Below are 21,767 nucleotides of genomic sequence, written 5' to 3' on the forward strand. Positions count from 1 at the left end.
TCAATGCTATAAGCCCAAATCTTGACTTCATTAAAAATAAAAATAAAACACTGGCCTGGGGCCCAAGATACATGGGTTAAAATTTTGTCTCTCCCATGGATTTTGAATTAATTCTCCTCAATGTCATCTGCAAAATGGGCATAAGAAGAAACCACCTAAAGTGAATTAGAGATAAAAAAAGACTGCAGAAAAAGAACAAAGCATCAATGAGCTATGGAATAAATTTGAGTAGCCATAATGCATATAATTAGAGTCCATGAAGAAATGGGTTGAGGGATACAAATAAAACATTTAAAAAAATATTGGCCAAAAGTTTTCCAAAATTAATGAAAATTATAAAACTCCAGATCCAAGAAGTTCAATGAACCCCAAGTACAAGAAATAAGAACAAAACTACATTAAAGCATTTCATATTCAAATTGCTTAAAACCAGTGATAACAGAAAATCTTAAAACTAGCTGGGGGAAAAAGGCTACACACAGAATAAGGAAGAAAAATTTGACATGAGATTTCTTATCAGAAGGAATGCAAGTGAGAAGACAAAGAAGGAAGTACTGAAAGAAAAATACTTTCATCTGTAATTCTTAAGAGCAAATATATATATATATCATAAACAAAGATAGAATAGAGAAACTTTCAGACATACAGAAGCTGAAAGTTTTCAGTCAGCAGACCTGTCTCTAAGAAATGTTAAAGTATATCTCTTATGCTGAGGAAATATGGCACCAGATGGAAACATGGATTTACACAAAATAATGCATATATAAAGATATTTTAATCTAATTATTTAAATCAATTATAAAGACAATAACAGCAAAAATCATCTTTAAAAAGATATGTAGGTAATGTGTGATCTCACTAGCAATCAGAAAATTAAAAACAGCAATTTGAATGAATATTACATTACATGTGCATTAAATTAGCCAAACTTTTGAATATATAATGATATTGGTTTGGAATTGTTGGATCCATTCATTGAAACTTGCCCTTCAAATTGATATTACTTTAAAAATAGTCAAGGATTATAGAGAAACATAAAAATGTTTTAAATCTTTCACACAATAAACATTTCCCATAAATTTAGGCAGAGAGTAAGCCAAGGAAAAAATACATATATAAAGTTACTCATTTTAGTGTTATTTTAAACAATGTGCAGATATGTCCCTGGTCTGCCAGTGGGTAAGACACCATGCTCCCAATGCAGGGTGCGTGGTTTGATCCCTGGTTGGGAAACTAGATCCTGCATGCTTGCCACAATTAAGAGTTTGCATGCCACAACTAAGAGTTCACATACCAAAACTGAAGATCCCACATGCTGCAAGTAAGCCCTGGTGCAACCAAAATAAATCAAATAAATAAATAAATAAATACTTAAAAAGAAATGTGCAGCAATTCATGTACAATTGACTGTTGAGCAACACAAAATTGAACTGCACAGGTCCACTTATACGATTTGTTTTTAATAGTAAATACTACAGTACTACATAATCCATGGTTGCTTGAATCCAAGGAGGCAGAACTGTGGATATGGAGGAACAATAGTTATTAAGGAACCACAGGTACATAAGGCCAATTATACATTATACATGGATTTTTGACTGTGCAAGAGTCAGCATCTCTAACCCCTACATTATTCAAGGGTTAACTGCAGTTGATTATGATATACGTCCTGTATATAATATCAGTTATCCATTAAATTTGTAATTAGTAAGATTGTGTAGCAAATATGTAAAATCCTTACAAAGCTCAGCAATTGAAACAGATAAAATTGAATTTTTTCTATGATCACAACTACATAAAAGTGATGTTTGTGGATAAGGATCTAAGAGACCATGGAAAAATTGAAATTTGATTTATCAGAGCAATAAAGTGGAGGTGTAGTGTTTTCTTTTCCTTGCTTTTTTATTAAGTTGTTTCATTTTTTGTAAAGTAAAAATAAAAGTCATAAAACAGATCCCATTTTTGTTCCCAGATTGTTGTAAGAAATGAGGTGATAATGATTACTTATGAAAGACCTTTTATAATTGCTAAAATGTTATTCTGCAGTTTTAAACTGATTGCTTAATTGATTTAAAATTATTTAAACATAATTCCCACATAAATAAATTAATAAAAGGTATTACCTGAAACATTGTATTTCTCAGTAGTCTCCAAACTAGTGTTTTGTTTGAACATTGTAAAACAAAGCCAGAAAAATATTGGAAGAAATAATTGCCAAAATCATCCCAAATTTGATTAGAAGCATTAACCTGCACATCCAAGAACTTCAACAAACTACAAGTTGGATAAACATCCACACCTAGAGACATAATAGGCAAACTGCCAAAAGATGGAGAGAATCTTGAAAAAAGCAAGAGAAAAAATGATTATTTACATACAAAGAATCCTCAATAATATTTATAGCTGATTTCTGTTCAGAAACCATGGAGGCCAGAACGAAGTAAATAGTATGACATATTCAATGAGGTGTCCTTTCAGAAAAGACTGGCAGCCAATCACTCTATATCCCATAAAATTATCCTTCAAAAAATAAAGAATACATTTAGACATTCTCAGGTAAACAAAAACAGAAGTTTTGCTAGCAAATTTCCCTACCAGAAATACTCAATACATTTTGAAGGGTTTATTTAAAAGACGTGAAGTCATATAGAGTATGTCTCTGAACATGATGGAATTAAATTAGAAATAAAGAAACAAACAATATTTGGAAATTCACAAATATGTGGAAATTAAACAACACACTCCTAAATAACCAAATGCCCTCTGAGGAAATCACAAAAGAAATTAGGAAATATTTTGAGATGTGTAAAAAAGAAAACACAGCATATCAAAACATATGGTATGTAGCTAAAGCAATGCTTAGCAGGAAATTTATAGTTTCAAATCCTTTAAAATGAAGCAGAAATTAAGACATTCCAAGATAAGCCAGAACATAAAAAAATTGTTACCAGAAAATCTGTCTATGAAAATTATGAAAGAGAGTCTTTCAAGAAGAAAGTAAAGAAAAATAGACAGGAACTCAAATTCACATGAAAAAATAAAGTACACTGGTAAAGGTAACTACATAGCTAACTAGAAGAGGTATAAAATGATTTTTACTTATAACTCCATTCTTCTGTTTTAAAAAAGACATTATCATTAAATTATAATCACAAAATTGTGTTAATGGGTTGCTTAAAAGGCTAATTTGCATGATGATAGCATAAAAGAAGGATGAAGGTAATGAAAGTATATTACAGCAAAAAATTTTTTCATAATATTGAAATAAAGTTAATTTAATAAAAATGATTATTTTAAGCTAAAAAGTTAACCAGGGAAAAGACTAAAAATAACTCAAAATATAGTAAAACGGGGGGGGGTGGGATATACACTAGAAAATATCTACATAACACAAAAAAGAAGGCAGTAATGGAAGAATAGAGAAACAAAAAAGACATAAGACATATAGAACATAAACCATAGAATGAAAGATATAAAGCCAACACTGTCAGTAGTTACATGAAATGTGAATAAATGTAAGACATTAATCTAAAAGTAGAAATTGGTAGAATGGATTTTTTAAAAACCATACAACTGTATGATATCAAAGACACACATAGTTGAAAGTAAAAGGATGGGGGAAAGATATACCATGCATACCATGCAAACAGTAACTAAAAGAGCTGGAGTGACTACACTAATATCAAACAAAATAGAATTTAAGAAAATAATTATTAATAAATATAGGAAAAATACATTTTGTAATGATAAGAGAAACAATTTCATCAGGAAGATGTAACAATCATAAGCATAGGTACAACTACCAGCAGAGTCTCAACTTGCATGAAGTGAAAACTTACAGACTGAAGAAAGAAGTAGACAATTCAGCAACAGTAGTTAGAGATTTCAGTATTCCACTTTCAATAATGGATACAACTAATCAGAGATTCATAAGGAAATTGAGGAGCTGATGAATATGATAAACCAGCTAGACCTAACACACATCTGTAGAATACCTGACACAACAAAAATGGAATACAAAATCTTTCCAAACACATATGAAATATTCTTAATGTTATACAACATGACAGACCATACAGATATGCTCAATAAATTTTAAATTGAAATGATAAAAGCACATTGTTTAATCATACTGGAATAATATTAGAAATCAACAGTAGAAGGGAATATGAGCACTGCACAAATATGAGAAAATTTTAAAACATACTTCAAACAATCAATGAGTCAAAGAATCACTCACAAGGGAAATGAAAGTACTTTGAAAACAAAGCCACATGATACCAATCTTCTGGGATGAAGCTAAAGCAGTAGTCAGAGACAAATTTATAGCTGGAAATACCTATATTAACAAAGAAAAATGTCAAGCCAACATCCTAATATCTTGCATTAAGAAACAAGTAAAAGAATAACAAACAAAAAGCAAACAATAGAAAGATAATAATAAAGATTATAGTGGAGATAAGTAAAATAAAGAATAGAAAAATAATAGAGCAAATCAGCAAAAGTTGAGTCCTTAAAAATATTAACAATATTGACAAAACTTTAGCCACACTGATCATAAAAAATAGAGGAGACACAACTTATCAAAATCAGAAATGAAAGAAGGAACATTACTATGAAGCTTAAAAAATAAATATGAAGAAAATACTATGAACAATGGTAGGCCAACAAAATAGATAAATTAAGTGAATAAACAAATACCCAGAAACACAAAAACTACTGAACTAACAAAGAAAAATATAGAAAATCTGAATAAAGCTTTAAGTTAAGATATTCATTAAGCAATACAATATATATCCATACACAAAATCCTGGGCCCAGATTTCTTCAGTGTTGAATTCTATCAAATGTTTAATTAATACAAATTAATCACAAACATTTACAAAACTAAAAAAGATGTTTTGTAACTTATGCTATCAGGCCAGTATTATCCTGATATTGAAAGCAAAACAAAAAATTACAAGAAAATTAGAGACCAATATCTCTTATTAAGATTGATGCAAAAATTATCAATAAAATACAAGCAAACTAAATAGAGCAGCATATAAATATGCCTGTACATTAATGCCATTAGTATTTATCCAAGGAGTGATAGGTTGATTCAATATATAAAAATAAATCAAAATAATACACCACATTAAGAGAAAAAAAGAGGAAGATTCACCTAATGATCTCAATAGCGAAAATAAAAAATCATTTTACATGATAAAAAGCACTCAATCTTAGTAAACTAGGAACAGAAGGGAATTTCCTCATCTTGATAAACAATATATAGAATATTTTAAATTGTGGAGAAATTGTGGAGTTAAAAGGTACAATAACTGAAGTAAAAAAAACAAAACTCAGTAGGAGGCTTAATATTAGATTTGGCTGAGAGACAAACTAGCAAATTAAAGGCAGGTTAATTGAGATTATCCAGCTTGAGTAACAGAAAAAAGAAGAATGAAAAAACATGAACAGAGCCTTAGAGATCTGTGGGACACCATCAGAATTCTAGCATACACATATTAGGAGTCCCAGAAAGAGAGGAGTAAAAGAAAGAAATAAAAAGAATATTTGATAAAGTAATGGCCAAAAGCTTCTCAAATTTATTGGTCTACACATCCAAGAAGCTCAAAGAATTCTGATAGAATAAAATCAAATAGACCCACAACTAGACACATAATAGTCAAACAACCAAAAGATAGAAGGAATCTTGAAAGCAGTCAGAGAGAAGTGATTCACCACATACAATGGATCCTCAAAAAGAATAATAGCTGATTGCTCATTGGAAACCATGGATACCAAGAGAGAGAGAAGGACATACTTAACTACTGAAAGAATAAAACCTCAGGAAATAATTTTATATATTATAAACCTATCCTTCAAAAATGAAGAATAAAAAGTTGACCAGGATGGCAAAATAAAAGCCTCCTGAACCTTCTTCCTGCAGATACATTGAATATACAGATACACACTAATTCCCTCTGAAAGAGATCCAGAAGCTAGCTGAGTGATTCCTACACATTGGGTGAATTAGAAAATACCCACACTGAAACACTGAAACTTTTATCATAAACTTCACTGCTACTACTGTATTGTATGATCAGCAGGGAATCTTTCACTCCCAGGTTCTCTCCATAGGGCAAAGGATTTATACCACTTCAGCTTTTCAGAGTCCCACCCAAGTTCCTACCCAAGGCACCTAACTCTGAAATGCACCTGGGCTTGTGTCCATGAGATCCACAAGAATATAGCAAACAGAAGGAAGTACTTAATGTGCATGCAAACATTTGCCTTGGTGATCTCACTGAGGCTCAGTTCAAAGAGCAAGCAAAAATTCCTATCTCCCAGTTTCCCTGAAGGAGATTTGTCTACATAGTTTAAAAGCAGCTACTTAAGGGTCAGGTTTCTAATTTAGCATGCATCTAGGGACTGGCTTCAATCCTCCCTAAAGAATGGGGACTCTAGCAGACACCTCCCCTGCCTTCTGACCCCAGCCCACTCTAGTAATAAAACCAATACACCAGTTTCTCCCTGGAAAGAACTTGTACACGTGTCTGGCACACACAGATTTTATGACTGCTGCACAGACAACTGGATAGCCTGGCTCCAATAGCCAATGGGGCTTGCATTGACAAGTCCAATGGGATTGTAGGAAACAAAAAAATCCGTTCTTAATGGATGCAGGAGCATCCCTCCCCCACTCTGTCTCATACAACAGGGTCCAGCACAGAGGGAGCAAAGAAGCCCATCTCCATTTCTTCCCTGCAAAGGGATTAACTACATATTTTCACAGCTGTGACTTGAGGGCCCGGCTTTTAATCAGTCTTCATCTAGTTGCTGACTTTAATCCTCCACTTTGGGAAAATGATGGGTCTTTGCTCCTTTAATACTGGGAACTACTAAAAACAAAGTGGGTGGATTGGACAATCACAGAAGTTTGAAGGACAAAACGGAGCTAGGGCTGGGCTGGTTGACAAGGCTTATCTCCTACAGGACACCTTTCTGTGATGACTGGGAGAGGTAGCCTTTTTATCTAATGTGCAAAAACAGAGTCAAGGAAGATGAAGAAGAATATGTTCCAAAAGAAAGAACAAAATAAATCACCAGAAAGAGATTTTAATGAAATTAAGATATATATTTTACCGGATAGAGAGTTCAAAATAACAGTCATAAAGGTGCTCACTGAGGTCAGGAGAGCAATGCATGAACAAAGAGAAAATTTCAAATATGAAATATAAACTATTAAAATGTACCAAATAGGATTCACAGAACTGAAGAATATAATAACTGAACTGACAAATTCAATAGAGGAATTCAAAAGAAGACTAGATAAAGCAGAAGAAAGAATCAGTGAACTAAAACACAGGGCAGTGAAATTGATCTAAACAGAGGAGTAAAAAATTTTAAATAATGAAAAAGAGTGAAGATAGCTTAAAGGACTTGTAAGACACCATTGAACAGACCAATATATGTGTTATTGGTGTACCAGAAGGAGAAGAGAGAGAGAAGGGGGCAGAAAGCTTATTCAAAGAAAGAATGGCTGAAAACTTCTATAATGTAGGAGGAAAACAGATATCTGGATCCAAAAAAACAAAAATAAGATAAGATAAATCCTAAGAACCTAAGAAGATAAATCCAGAAACCCACAATGAGCAATATTAATTAAATTTTCAAAAGTTAAAAACAAGGGGAGAATCCTAAACATAGCAATAGAATAGCAACTGTTATATTACAAGGGAACCCCCATAACACTATCAGCAGATTTTTCAGTACAAATATTACAGGCCAGAAGGGAGTGGAATGATATATCAAAAGTGCTGGAAGGAAAAAATCCTGTCAACCAAGTGGGTTTTATCATATTAAAAGAGTCTTTCAACAATCAACACAATTGAGTTCTAGTATATTTCATCACCCCCAAAATAAAATCCATACTCATGTAGAGGCCCTCCTAATTTACCTCAGCCCTCAGCAAACACTAAACTGCTTTGTGTCTCTATGGATTTGCCTACTATGGACATTTCTTACCAATGTAATCATAAAATATGTGGCCTCTTGTACCTGCCTCCTTTCATGTAGCATAATATTTTCAAGATTGATTAATGTTGTAGCCCATATCAGGACTCCAACTCATTTTATTGCTGAATAACATTCTATTTTATGGATATACCACATTTTGTTTATTCATTCATCAGTTGATTGAGATTTGGATTGTTTCCATCTTTTGACTATTAGGACTAATGCTGCTTTGAACATATATTTTTTTCAATTTTCTTGGGTATATACCTAGGAATAGAATTTCTGTCATATGGTAAAACCCACTGAGTTATACTCTTTCCAAAGGTGATCTTAATCATATGTGAATTGTATATCAATGAAAAATTACCAAAAAATGTCATCAGGCATTCATTTTATAAATTTATAAGCTGATTAAAAAATTCATATGGCAATACAAATGACCTTCCCAAAACAATTTTGAAAAAGGACAAAGTTAGAAGACTCACACTACCTGACTTCAAGACATTATAAAGCTATAATAATGAAGAAAGTGTGCTATTTTTATTAGTGTGTGTGTGTTTATAATGAACATTTATAATGAAGGGGGTAGGATAAATCTTTCGAAGTTGATAGATATGTTTATGGACTTGATAGTGGTGATGGTTTCATAGGTGTATACTTATCCTCAAACTTACTGAGTTTTATAGATTAAATATTGATATGTCAATCATACCTCAATTAAGAGGTTTAAGAAAAAATAAAGTGTGCTCTTGGCATAAAGATAGATATCTAAACAAATGGAACAGAAAAAGAGTAGACCCATCCATGTGGAAATTAGTTCTGCCAAAAGTGCTAAGGCAATTTAATAAGGAAATAACAATCTTTTACTAAAAAGGTGCAGAGAAACAGTAAGCTCATAGGCAAAATGTAAAATTCAGTGCCATATAAAAGGAACTTGAGGGCTTCCCTGGTGGCGCAGTGGTTGAGAGTCTGCCTACCGCTGCAGGGGATATGGGTTCATGCCCCAGTCCGGGAGGATCCTGCATGCCACAGAGTGGCTGGGCCTGTGAGCCATGGCCGCTGAGCCTGTGTGTCTGGAGCCTGTGCTCTGCAGTGGGAGAGGCCAAAGCAGTGAGAAGCCTGCGTACCAAAAAAAAAAAAAAAAGGAACTTGAAATGGATCACAGACATAAATGTTAGCTAAAACTAAAAACTTCTGGAAAAAAAAAATCTTAGTGACCTTGAGAAAATAATTCTTAAATAAGAACAAAAACACAAAATATGAAAAAGGTCAATAAACTTGACTTCATAAAATTAAAAGAAAAACTTTTTTCTTCAGCAGACATACTATGAAATGAAGAGGCAAGCCACAGAAAAGAATATATTTTAAAACTCTATACCTGATAAAGCACACATAACTAGACAAAGAAATTTTATAACTGAAAGACAGCCCAAAAAATGGGAGAAAGTTTGATCAAAGACTTCAGTAAGGGGCTTCCCTGGTGGCGCAGTGGTTGAGAGTCCGCCTGCCAATTCAGGGGACACGGGTTCGTGCCCCGGTCTGGGAAGATCCCACATGCCGCGGAGCGGCTGGGCCCGTGAGCCATGGCCGCTGAGCCTGCGCGTCCGGAGCCTGTGCTCTGCAACGGGAGAGGCCACAACAGTGAGAGGCCCATGTACCGCAAAAAAAAAAAAAAAAAGACTTCAGTAAGGATGGTCTACCAATAGTAAGTAACAATATAAAAATATGTTCTAAATCATTAGTCATTAAAGGAATTAAAATTAAAACCATAATAAGACACCTATTGGAATGGCTAAAATGAAAAAAGACTAACCATAGCAAGTTTGGCAAAAATGTGGATGAACTAGGACACTCATACATTGCCAATGGGAGTGCAAAATGGCACAGCCATTCTGGAAAACAGTTTGACAGTTTCTTTAAAAGCTAAACACACACATACTATATGGCTCAGTCTTTTCACTATTGCACTCCTAGGTACTTATCTAAGAGAAATTAAAAGCATATGTCCTTTCCTTGTACACAAATGTCTATAGTAGACTTGTATGTGAGAGCTAAAAACTGGAAACATCAAAAGGTCCATCAGAGGTGAATGAATAAAATATTGTGACACATCCACACAATGGAACTCTACTCAAAAATAAAAAAAAGGAATGAACATTGTTGGACAATACAACATTAATGAAACTCAAGACAACTATTTAGAGTGAAAGAAGCCAGACAAAAAGAGTACACACTGTCATTCTATGTATAAAGCAAAGCTCTAGAAAATGAAAACTAATGTATACTGTCAGAAAGAAGATTAGCATTGTCCCAAGAGTATGATTGGGATGACAGACAGTGGCAGGAACAACAGGATAAAAACAGGTAAGTTGGGATTCCCTGGTTGCACAGTGGTTGAGAATCTGCCTGCCGATGCAGGGGATGCGGGTTTGTGCCCCGGTCCGGGAAGATCCCACATGCCGCGGAGCGGCTGGGCCCGTGAGCCATGGCCACTGAGCCTGCGTGTCCGGAGCCTGTGCTCCGCAACGGGAGAGGCCAAAACAGTGAGAGGCCCGCGTAATGCAAAAAAAAAACAAAACAGGTAAGTTTATGTAAAAGAATAAAATTAGAACATTTTTTAACACCATCCACAAAAATAAACTCAAAATGGATTAAAGAACTAAATGTAAGACTGGATACTATAAAACACCTTGAGGAAAACATGGGCAGAACACTCTATGACATAAATTGCAGCAATACTTTTTGGATCCATCTTCTAGAGTAATGGAATAAAAACAAAAATAAACAAATGGAACATAATTAAACTTAAAAGATTTTGCACAGCAAAGGAAACCATAAACAAAATGAAAAGACAACCTACAGAATGGAAGAAAATATTTGCAAAGGAAGTGACCAACAAGGGATTAATCTCAAAAATATACAAACAGCTCAATATCAAAAAAAACAAACAACCCAGTTAAAAAATGGGAAGATCTAAATTGACATTGCTCCAAAGAAGACATACAGATGGCCAAAATGCACATGAAAAGGTGCTAAATATCACTACTTAGAGGAATGCAAATCAAAACTACAATGAGGTATCATGTCACACCAGTCAGAATGGCCATCATAAAGAGTCTACAAAATATAAATGCTGGAGACGGTGTGGAGAAAAGGGAACCCTACTACACTGTTTGTGGGACAATCATTATGGAGAAAAATATGGAGGTTCCTTAATAAACTAAAAATAGAGCTACCACATGATCCTGCAATCCCACTCCTAGGCATATAACCAGAGAAAGCCATAATTTGAAAAGATACATTCACCCCAATGCTCACTGTAGCACTATTTACATTAGTCAAGACATGGAAGCAACCTAAATATCTAACAGATAAAATGATAAAGAAGATGTGGCATATATATATATATATATATATATATATATAGATAGATAGATATAGATAGATATAGATATAGATAGATATACACACAAACACACAATAGAATATTAGTCAGCCAGAAAAAAATAAAGAAATAATGCCAACTGAAGCAACATGGATGGACCTAGAGATTATCATACTAGGTGAAGTAAGTCAGAAAAGATGAATATCACATATCTCTTATATGTGGAATCTAAAAAATATGATACAAATTAACTAATTTACAAAACAGAAACAGTCACAGACATAGAAATCAAACTTATGGCTACCAAAGGGGAAGGATGCGGGGAAGAGATAAATTAGAAGATTGGGATTAACATATACACACTACTATATGTGAAATAGGTAAACAACAAGAAGCTACTGTGTAGCACAGGGACCTATACTCAAAATTTTGTAATAACCTGTATGGGAAAAGAATATATATATATACATGTATATATATATATATATACACACACACACACACACACATATATATGTATACACATAATTCAATCAATTTTTCTTACATCTTTATTGGAGTATAATTGCTTTACAATGGTGTGTTAGTTTCTTCTTTATAACAAAGTGAATCTGTTATACATATACATATGTTCCCATATCTCGTCGCTCTGGCGTCTCCCTCCCTCCCACCCTCCCTATCCCACCCCTCCAGGCAGTCACAAAGCACCGAGCTGACCTCCCTGTGCTATGCGGCTGCTTCCCACTAGCTATCTACCTTATGTTTCGTAGTGTATATATGTCCATGCCTCTCTCTCGCTTTGTCACAGCTTACCCTTCCCCCTCCCCATATCCTCAAGTCCATTCTCTAGTAGGCCTGTATCTTTATTCTTGTCTTACCCCTAGGTTCTTCATGACATTTTTTTCTTAAATTCCATATATATGTGTTAGCATACGGTACTTGTCGTTCTCTTTCTGACTTACTTCACTCTGTATGACAGACTCTAGGTCTATCCACCTCATTACAAATAGCTCAATTTCGTTTCTTTTTATGGCTGAGTAATATTACATTGTATATATGTGCCATATCTTCTTTATCCATTCATCTGATGATGGACACTTAGGTTGTTTCCATTTCGGGCTATTGTAAATAGAGCTGCAATGAACATTTTGGTGTGTGACTCTTTTTGAATTATGGTTTTCTCAGGGTATATGCCCAGTTGTGGGATTTCTGGGTCATATGGTAGTTCTATTTGTAGATTTTTAAGGGACCTCCATATTGTTCTCCATAGTGACTGTACCTATTCACATTCCCACCAGCAGTGCAAGAGTGTTTCCTTTTCTCCACACCCTCTCCAGCATTTATTGTTTATAGATTTTTTGATCATGGCCATTCTGACTGGTGTGAGATGATATCTCACTGTGGTTTTTTATTTTTTTTTTTTTAAGTTGCTTTTAACATTTTTTTTTTTTAAACATCTTTATTGGGGTATAATTGCTTTACAATGGTGTGTTAGTTTCTGCTTTATAACAAAGTGAATCAGCTATACATATACATATGTTCCCATATGTCTTCCCTCTTGCATCTCCCTCCCTCCCACTCTCCCCATCCCACACTTCCAGGCTGTCACAAAGCACCGAGCTAATATCCCTGTGCCTTGCGGCTGCTTCCCCCCAGCTATCTACCTTACTACGTTTGTTAGTGTGTATATGTCCATGACTCTCTCTCGCCCTGTCAAAACTCACCCTTCCCCCTCCCCATATCCTCAAGTCCGTTCTCCGGTAGGTCTGCGTCTTTATTCCTATCTTACCCCTAGGTTCTTCATGACATTTTTTTCCCTTAAATTCCATATATATGTGTTAGCATACGGTATTTGTCTTTTTCTTTCTGACTTACTTCACTCTGTATGACAGACTCTAGGTCTATCCATCTCATTACAAATAGCTCAATTTCATTTCTTTTTAAGGCTGAGTAATATTCCATTGTGTATATGTGCCACATCTTCTTTATCCATTCATCCGATGATGGGCACTTAGGTTGTTTCCATGTCCTGGCTATTGTAAATAGAGCTGCAATGAACATTTTGGTACATGACCCTTTTTGAATTTTGGTTTTCTCAGGGTATATGCCAAGTAGTGGGATTGCTGGGTCATATGGTAATTCTATTTGTAGTTTTTTAAGGAACCTCCATACTGTTCTCCACAGTGGCTGAACCAATTCACATTCCCACCAGCAGTGCAAGAGTGTCCCCTTTTCTCCACACCCTCTCCAGCATTTATTGTTTCTAGATTTTTTGATGATGGCCATTCTGACTGGTGTGAGATGATATCTCATTGTAGTTTTGATTTGCATTTCTCTAATGATTAATGATGTTGAGCATTCTTTCATGTGTTTGTTGGCATTCTGTATATCTTCTTTGGAGAAATGTCTATTTAGGTCTTCTGCCCATTTTTGGATGGGGTTGTTTGTTTTTTTGTTATTGAGCTGCATGAGCTGCTTGTAAATTTTGGAGATTAATCCTTTGTCAGTTGCTTCATTTGCAAATGTTTTCTCCCATTCTGAGGGTGATGAAAGAAATTAAGGATGATACAAATAGATGGAGAGATATACCATGTTCTTGGATGGGAAGAATCAACATTGTGAAAATGACTCTACTACCCAAAGCAATCTACAGATTCAATGCAATCCCTATCAAACTACCACTGGCATTTTTCACAGAACTAGAACAAAAAATTTCGCAATTTGTATGGAAACACAAAAGACCCCGAATAGCCAAAGCAATCTTGAGAACGAAAAAAGGAGCTGGAGGAATAAGGCTCCCTGACTTTAGACTATATTACAAAGCAACAGTAATCAAGACAGTATGGTACTGGCACAAAAACAGAAAGATAGATCAGTGGAACAGGATAGAAAGCCCAGAGATAAACCCACGCACATATGGACACCTTATCTTTGATAAAGGAGGCAGGAATGTACAGTGGAGAAAAGACAGCCTCTTCAATAAATGGTGCTGGGAAAACTGGACAGGTACATGTAAAAGTATGAGATTAGATCACTCCCTAACACCATACACAAAAATAAGCTCAAAATGGATTAAAGACCTAAATGTAAGGCCAGAAACTACCAAACTCTTAGAAGAAAACATAGGAAGAACACTCTATGACATAAATCACAGCAAGATCCTTTCTGACCCACCTCCTAGAGTAATGGAAATAAAAACAAAAATAAACAAATGGGACCTAATGAAACGTCAAAGCTTTTGCACAGCAAAGGAAACCATAACCAAGATCACTGTGGTTTTGATTTGCATTTCTCTAATGATTAATGATGTTGAGCATCATTTCATGTGTTTGTTGGCAGTCTCTATATCTTCTTCGGAGAAATGTCTATTTAGGTGTTCTGCCCATTTTTGAACTGTATTGTTTGTTTTTTTGTTATTGAGCTGCATGAGCTGCTTATAAATTTTGGAGATTAATCCTTTTTTTTTTTTTTTTTTTTTTTGGTTTGGTTTTTTTTGGCAGTACGTGGGCCTCTCACCGTTGTGGCCTCTCCTGTCGCAGAGCACAGGCTCTAGATGCGCAGGCTCAGCGGCCATGGCTCACGGACCCAGCCGCTCCGCGTCATGTGGGATCTTCCCGGACCGGGGCACGAACCCGTATCCCCTGCATCGGCAGGCGGACTCTCAACCACTGCGCCACCAGGGAAGCCCGAGATTAATCCTTTGACAGTTGCTTCATTTGCAAATATTTTCTCCCATTCTGAGTGTTGTCTTTTGGTCTCGTTTATGGTTTCCTTTGCTATGAAAAAGTTTTGTAGTTTCATTAGGTCCCATTTGTTTATTTTTGTTTTTATTGCCATTTAAATAGGAAATGATTCAAAAAGGATCTTGATGTCACTTCTGTCACAGAATGTTCTGTCCCTGTTTTCTTCTAAGAGTTTGATCATTTCTGGCCTTACATTTAGGTCTTTAATCCATTTTGAGCTTATTTTTGTGTATGGTGTTAGGGAGTGATCTAATCTCATACTCTTACATGTACCTGTCCAGCTTTCCCAGCACCACTTATTGAAGATGCTGTCCTTTCTGCCCTGTACATTCCTGCCTCCTTTATCAAAGATAAGTTGACCATATGAGAGTGGGTTTATCTCTGGGCTTTCTATCCTGTTCCATTGATGTATCTTTCTGATTTTGTGCCAGTACCATACTGTCTTGATTACTGTAGCTTTGTAGTATAGTCTGAAGCCAGGGAGCCTGATTCCTCCAGGTCCGTTTTTCGTTCTCATGATTGCTTTGGTTATTCGGGGTCTTTTGTGTTTCCACACAAATTGTGAAATTTTTTGTTCTAGTTGTGTGAAAAATGCCAGTGGTAGTTTGATAGGGATTGCATTGAATCTGTAGATTGCTTTGGGTAGTAGAGTCATTTTCAAAATGTTGATTCTTCTAATCCAAGAACATGGTATATCTTTCCATCTATTTGTATCATCTTTAATTTCTTTCATCAGTGTCTTACAATTTTCTGTATACAAGTCTTTTGTCTCCTTAGGTAGGTTTATTCCTAGATATTTTATTCTTTGTGTTGCAATGATAAATGGGAGTGTTTTCTTGATTTCACTTTCAGATTTTTCATCATTAGTATATAGGAATGCCAGAGATTTCTGTGCATTAATTTTGTATCCTGCTACTTTACCAAATTCATTGATTTGCTCTAGTAGTTTTCTGGTCGCATCTTTAGGATTCTCTATGTATAGCATCATGTTATCTGCAAACAGTGACAGCTTTACTTCTTCTTTTCTGATTTGGATTCCTTTTATTTCCTTTTCTTCTCTGATTGCTGTGGCTAAAACTTCCAAAAATATGTTGAAATAGAGTGAGAGTGGGAAACCTTGTCTTGCTCCTGATCTTAGTGGAAATGCTTTCAGTTTTTCACCATTGAGGACAGTGTTGGCTGTGGGATTGTCATATATGGCCTTTATTTTGTTGAGGAAAATTCCCTCTATGCCTACTTTCTGCAGGGTTTTTATCATAAATGGGTGTTGAATTTTGTCAAAAGCTTTCTCTGCCTCTATTGTCATGATCATATGGTTTTTCTCTTTCAGTGTGTTAATATGGTGTATCACTTTGATTGGTTTGCGTATACTGAAGAATCCTTGCATTCCTGGAATAAACCCCACTTGATCATGGTGCGTGATCCTTTTAATATGCTGTTGGATTCAGTTTGCTAGTATTTTGTTGAGGATTTTTGCATCTATGTTCATCAGTGATATTGGCCTGCAGTTTTCTTTCTTTGTGACATCCTTGTATGCTTTTGGTATCAAGGTGATGGTGGCCTCGCAGAATGAATTTGGGAGTGCTCCACCCTCTTCTATAGTTTGGAAGAGTTTGAGAAGGATAGGTGTTAGCTCTTCTCTAAATGTTTGATAGAATTCGCCTGTGAAGCCATCTGGTCCTGGGCTTTTGTCTGTTGGAAGATTTTTAATCTCAGTTTCAATTTCAGTGCTTGTGATTGGTGTGTTCATATTTACTATTTCTTCCTGATTCAGTCTTGGCATGTTGTGCATTTCTAAGAGTTAGTCCATTTCTTCGAGCCTGTCTGTTTTATTGGCATTCGGTTGCTTATAGTAAGCTCTCATGATCTTTTGTATTTCTGCAGTGTCAGATGTTACTTCTCCTTTTTCATTTATAATTCTATTGATTTGAGACTTCTCTCTTTTTTTCTTGATGAATCTGGCTAATGGATTGTCAATTTTGTTTATGTTCTCAAAGAACCATCTTTTAATTTTCTTGATCTTTGCTATTGTTTCCTTCATTTCTTTTTCATTTATTTCTAATTTGATTTTATTTTTTTTGTGATATGCGGGCCTCTCACCTCTTTGGCCCCTTCTGTAGTGGAGCACAAGTTCCGGACACGCAGGCCCAGTGACCACGCCTCATGGGACCACCCACTCCGCGGCACGTGGGATCGTCCCAGACTGGGGCACGAACCCGCGTCCCCTGCATTGGCAGGCGGACTCTCAACCACTGGCCACCAGAAAAGCCCTCTGATCTGATTTTTATGATTTTGTTCCTTCTGCTAACATTGGGGTTTTATTTGGTTGTTGTTCTTCTTTCTCTAATTGCTTTAGGTGCAAGGTTAGGTTGTTTTTTCGAGATGTTTCCTGTTTCTTAAGGTAGGATTGTATTGCTTTAAACTTCCTTCTTAGAATTGCTTTTGCTGCATACCATAGATTTTGGGTCGTCATGTCTCCATTGTCATTTGTTTCTAGGTATTTTTTAAATTTCCTCTTTGATTTCTTCAGTGATCACTTAGTCATTAAGTAGTGTATTTTTTAGCCTCCATGTGTTTATATTTTTTACAGATCTTTTCCTGTAATTGATATCTAGTCTCATAATGTTGTGGTCAGAAAAGATACTTGATACAATGTCAATTTTATTAAATATCCCAAGGCTTGATTTGTGACCCAAGATATGATCTATCCTGTAGAATGTTCCATTAGCACTTGAGAAAAATGTGTATTCTGCTGTTTTGGGATGGAATGTCCTATAAATATCAATTAAGTCCATCTTGTTTAATATATCATGAAAAACTTGTGTTTCCTTTTTTATTTTCATTTTGGATGATATATCTATTGGTGAAAGTGGGGTGTTAAAGTCCCCTACTAGGAATGTGTTACTGTCGATTTCCCTGTTTATGGCTGTTAGTATTTGCCTTATGTGTTGATGTGCTCCTATGTTAGGGTCATAAATATTTACAATTTTTATATCTTCTTCTTGTATAAATCCCTTTATCATTATGTAGTGTCCTTCTTTGTCTCTTCTAATAGTCTTCATTTTAAAGTCTATTTTGTCTGATATGAGAATTTCTACTCCAGCTTTCTTTTGGTTTCCATTTGCATGGAATATCTTTTTCCATCCCCTTACTTTCAATCTGTATGTGTCTCTAGGTCTGAAGTGGGTCTCTTGTAGACAGCATATATATGGGTCTTGTTTTTGTATCCGTTCAGCCAATGTGTGCCTTTTGGTGGGAGCATTTAGTCCATTTAAAAGTAAGGTAATTATTGATATTTATGTTACTATTCCCATTTTCTTAATTGTTTTGTGTTCGTTATTGTAGGTCTTTTCCTTCTTCTGTGTTTCTTGCCTAAAGAAGTTCCTTTAGCATTTGTTGTAAAGCTGGTTTGGTGGTGCTGAACTCTCTCAGCTTTTGCTTGTCTGTAAAGGTTTTAATTTCTCCATCAAATCTGAATGAACTCCTTGCTGGGTAGAGTAATCTTGGTTGCAGGTTTTTGTCCTTCCTCATTTTAAATTTGTCCTGCCAGTCCCTTCTGGCTTGCAGAGTTTCTGCTGAAAGATCAGTGGTTAACCTTATGGGGATTCCCTTGTGTGTTATTTGTTGTTTTTCCCTTGCTGCTTTTAATATGTTTTCTTTGTGTTTAATTTTTGACAGTTTTATTAATCTGTGTCTTCGCATATTTCTCCTTGTATTTATCCTGTATGGGACTCTGTGCTTCCTGGACTGTTAAACTATTTCCTTTCCCATATTAGGGAAGTTTTCAACTATAATATCTTCAAATACTTTCTCAGTCCCTTTGTTTTTCTCTTCCTCTTCTGGAACCCCGTATAATGCGAATGTTGGTGTGTTTAATGTTGTCCCAGAGTTCTCTCAGACTGTCGTCAGTTTTTTTTCATTCTTTTTTCTTTATTCTTCTCTGCAGTAGTTATTTCCACTCTTTTATCTTCCAGGTGACTTATCCATTCTTCTGCTTCAGTTATTCTGCTATGGATACATCTAGAGTATTTTAAATTTCATTTATTGTGTTGTTCATCATTACTTTTTTCATATTTCGTTCTTCTAGGTCCTTGTTAAATGTTTCTTGCATTTTGTCTATTGTATTTCCAAGATTTTGGATCATCTTTACTCTCATTATTCTGAATTCTTTTTTCAAGTAGACTGCCTATTTCCTATTCATTTTTTAGGTCTGATGGATTTTTATCTTGCTTCTTCAACTGCTTTGGGTTTTTCTGTCTTCTCATTTTGTTTATCTTACTGTGTTTAGGGTATCCCTTTTGCAGGCTGCAGGTTCGTAGTTCCTGTTGTTTTTGGTGTCTGTCCCCAGTGGCTAAAGTTGGTTCAGTGGGCTCTGTAGGCTTCCTGGTGGAGGGGACTAGTGCCTGTGTTCTGGTGGATGAGGCTGGATCTTGTCTTTCTGGTGGGTAAGTCCATGTCTGTTGGTGTGTATAGGGGTGTCTGTGGACTTATTATGATATTAGGCAGCCCCTCTGCTAATGGGTGGGTTTGTGTTCCTGTCTTGCTAGTTGTTTGTCATAGATTGTCCAGCACTGTATCTTGCTGGTCGTTGAGTGAAGCTGGCTGCTAGTGTTGAGATGGAGATCTCTGGGAGATTTTCACCATTTGATATTATGTGGAGTTGGGAGGTCTCTTGTGGACCAGTGTCCTGAAGTTGGCTCTCCCACCTCAGAGGCAGAGCACTGACTCCTGGCTGCAGCACCATGAGCCTTTCATTCACATGGCTCAGAATAAAAGGGAGAAAAAGTAGAAAGAAAGAATTAGTAGAAATAGAAAGAAAGAAATAAGAAAGAAAGGAAGAAAGAAGGAAAGGAAGAAAGGAGGGAGGGAGGGAGAGAAGGAGTGTGGGAGGAAGGAAGGAAGGAAGGAGGGAAGGAAGGAAAGAAGGAAAGAAAGAAAGAAAGAAAGAAAGAAAGAAAGAAAGAAAGGAAGAAAGAAAGAACATAAAGTAAAATAAAATAACTATGATAAAATAAAATAAAGTTATTAAAATAAAAAATAATTGTTAAAAAAAATTTTTAAATATGGACAGATAGAACCCTAGGACAAATGGTGGAAGCAAAACTATACAGACAAAATCTCACACAGAAGCATACACATACACACTCACCAAAAGAGGAAAAGTGAAAAAAAGTCATAAATCTTGCTCTCAACATCTACCTCCTCAATTTGGGATTATTTGTTGTCTATTGTGGTATTCCACAGATGCAGGGTACATTAGGTTGATTGTGAAGCTTTAATCCGCTGCTTCTGAGGCTGCTGGGCAAGATTTCCTTTTCTCTTCTTTGTTCTCACAGCTCCTGGTGCATGTAGCTTGCTGGAGGATATCTGTTCTTCACTCAGACAGGACGGGGTTAAAGAAGCAGCTGCTTTGGGGACTCTGGCTCAGTCAGACCCGGGGTAGGGAGGGGTACTGAGTGCAGGGTTAGCCTGCAGAGGCAGAGGCTGGCGTGACATTTCACCAGCCTTAGGTTCGCCATGTGTTCTCCCGGAGAAATTGTCCCTGGATCCCGGGACCCTGGCAGTGGCGGGCTGCACAGGCTCCCTGGAATGGGCGTGTGGATAGTGCCCTGTGCTCGCACACAGGCTTCTTGTTGGTGGCAGTAACAGCCTTAGTGTCTTATGCCCATCTCCCGGGCCTGCGCTTTTAGCTGTGGCTCATGCCCGTCTCTGGAGCTCCTTTAAGTAACGCTCTTAATCCCCTCTCCTCGCACACCAGGAAACAAAGAGGGAAGAAAAAGTCTCTTGCCTCTTCAGCACGTCCAGACTTTTCCCCGGACTCCCTCCTGCTAGCCGTGGTGCACCAACCCCCTGCAGGCTGTGTTCACACTGCCAACCCCAGTCCTCTCCCTGCACTCTGAAGTCAGAGCCTCAGCTCTCAGCCTCTGCCCATCCCAGCGGGTGAGCAGACAAGCCTCTCGGGCTGGTGAGCGCTGGTCGTCACCAATCCTCTGTGCGGGAATCTCTCCACTTTGCCCTTCGCATGCCTCTTGCTGTGCTCTCCTCCATGGCTCCGAAGCTTCCCCCCTCTGCCACCCACGGTCTACACTCACAAAGGGGCTTCCTGTGTGTGGAAACCTTTCCTCCTTCACAGCTCCCTCCCACTGGTGCAGGTCCCATCCCTATTTTTTTGTCTCTGTTTATTCTTTTTTCTTTTGCCCTACTCAGATACGTGGGGAGTTTCTTGCCTTTTGGGATGTCTGTGGTCTTCTGCCAGTGTTCAGTAGGTGTTCTGTAGGAATTGTTCCACGTGTAGATGTATTTCTGGTGTATCTGTGGGGTGGAAGGTGATCTCTGCATCTTACTCTTCTTCCATCTTCCCGCTATAACTTAATCAATTTACTATACACCTGAAACTAAGACAACATTGTAAATCAACTATACTTAAATTAAAAAATAATTAATAATTAAAGAACAGATATGTTTACTATCTTGATTGTAGTTATCATTTCACAGTTGCATGCATGAAAGCTCACCAAATTGTGTATTTTCAGCATGTGTATTTTATTGCACATCAATCATTCCTCCATAGAGCTCTTGTGAGGGGAATGTAGACATGTAACAGTAGCTCTGAATACGACCTCTGTCAACATTCTACT

This window comes from Phocoena sinus, chromosome X, assembly GCF_008692025.1.
Source record: "Phocoena sinus isolate mPhoSin1 chromosome X, mPhoSin1.pri, whole genome shotgun sequence".
NCBI classification, from domain to species: domain Eukaryota; kingdom Metazoa; phylum Chordata; class Mammalia; order Artiodactyla; family Phocoenidae; genus Phocoena; species Phocoena sinus.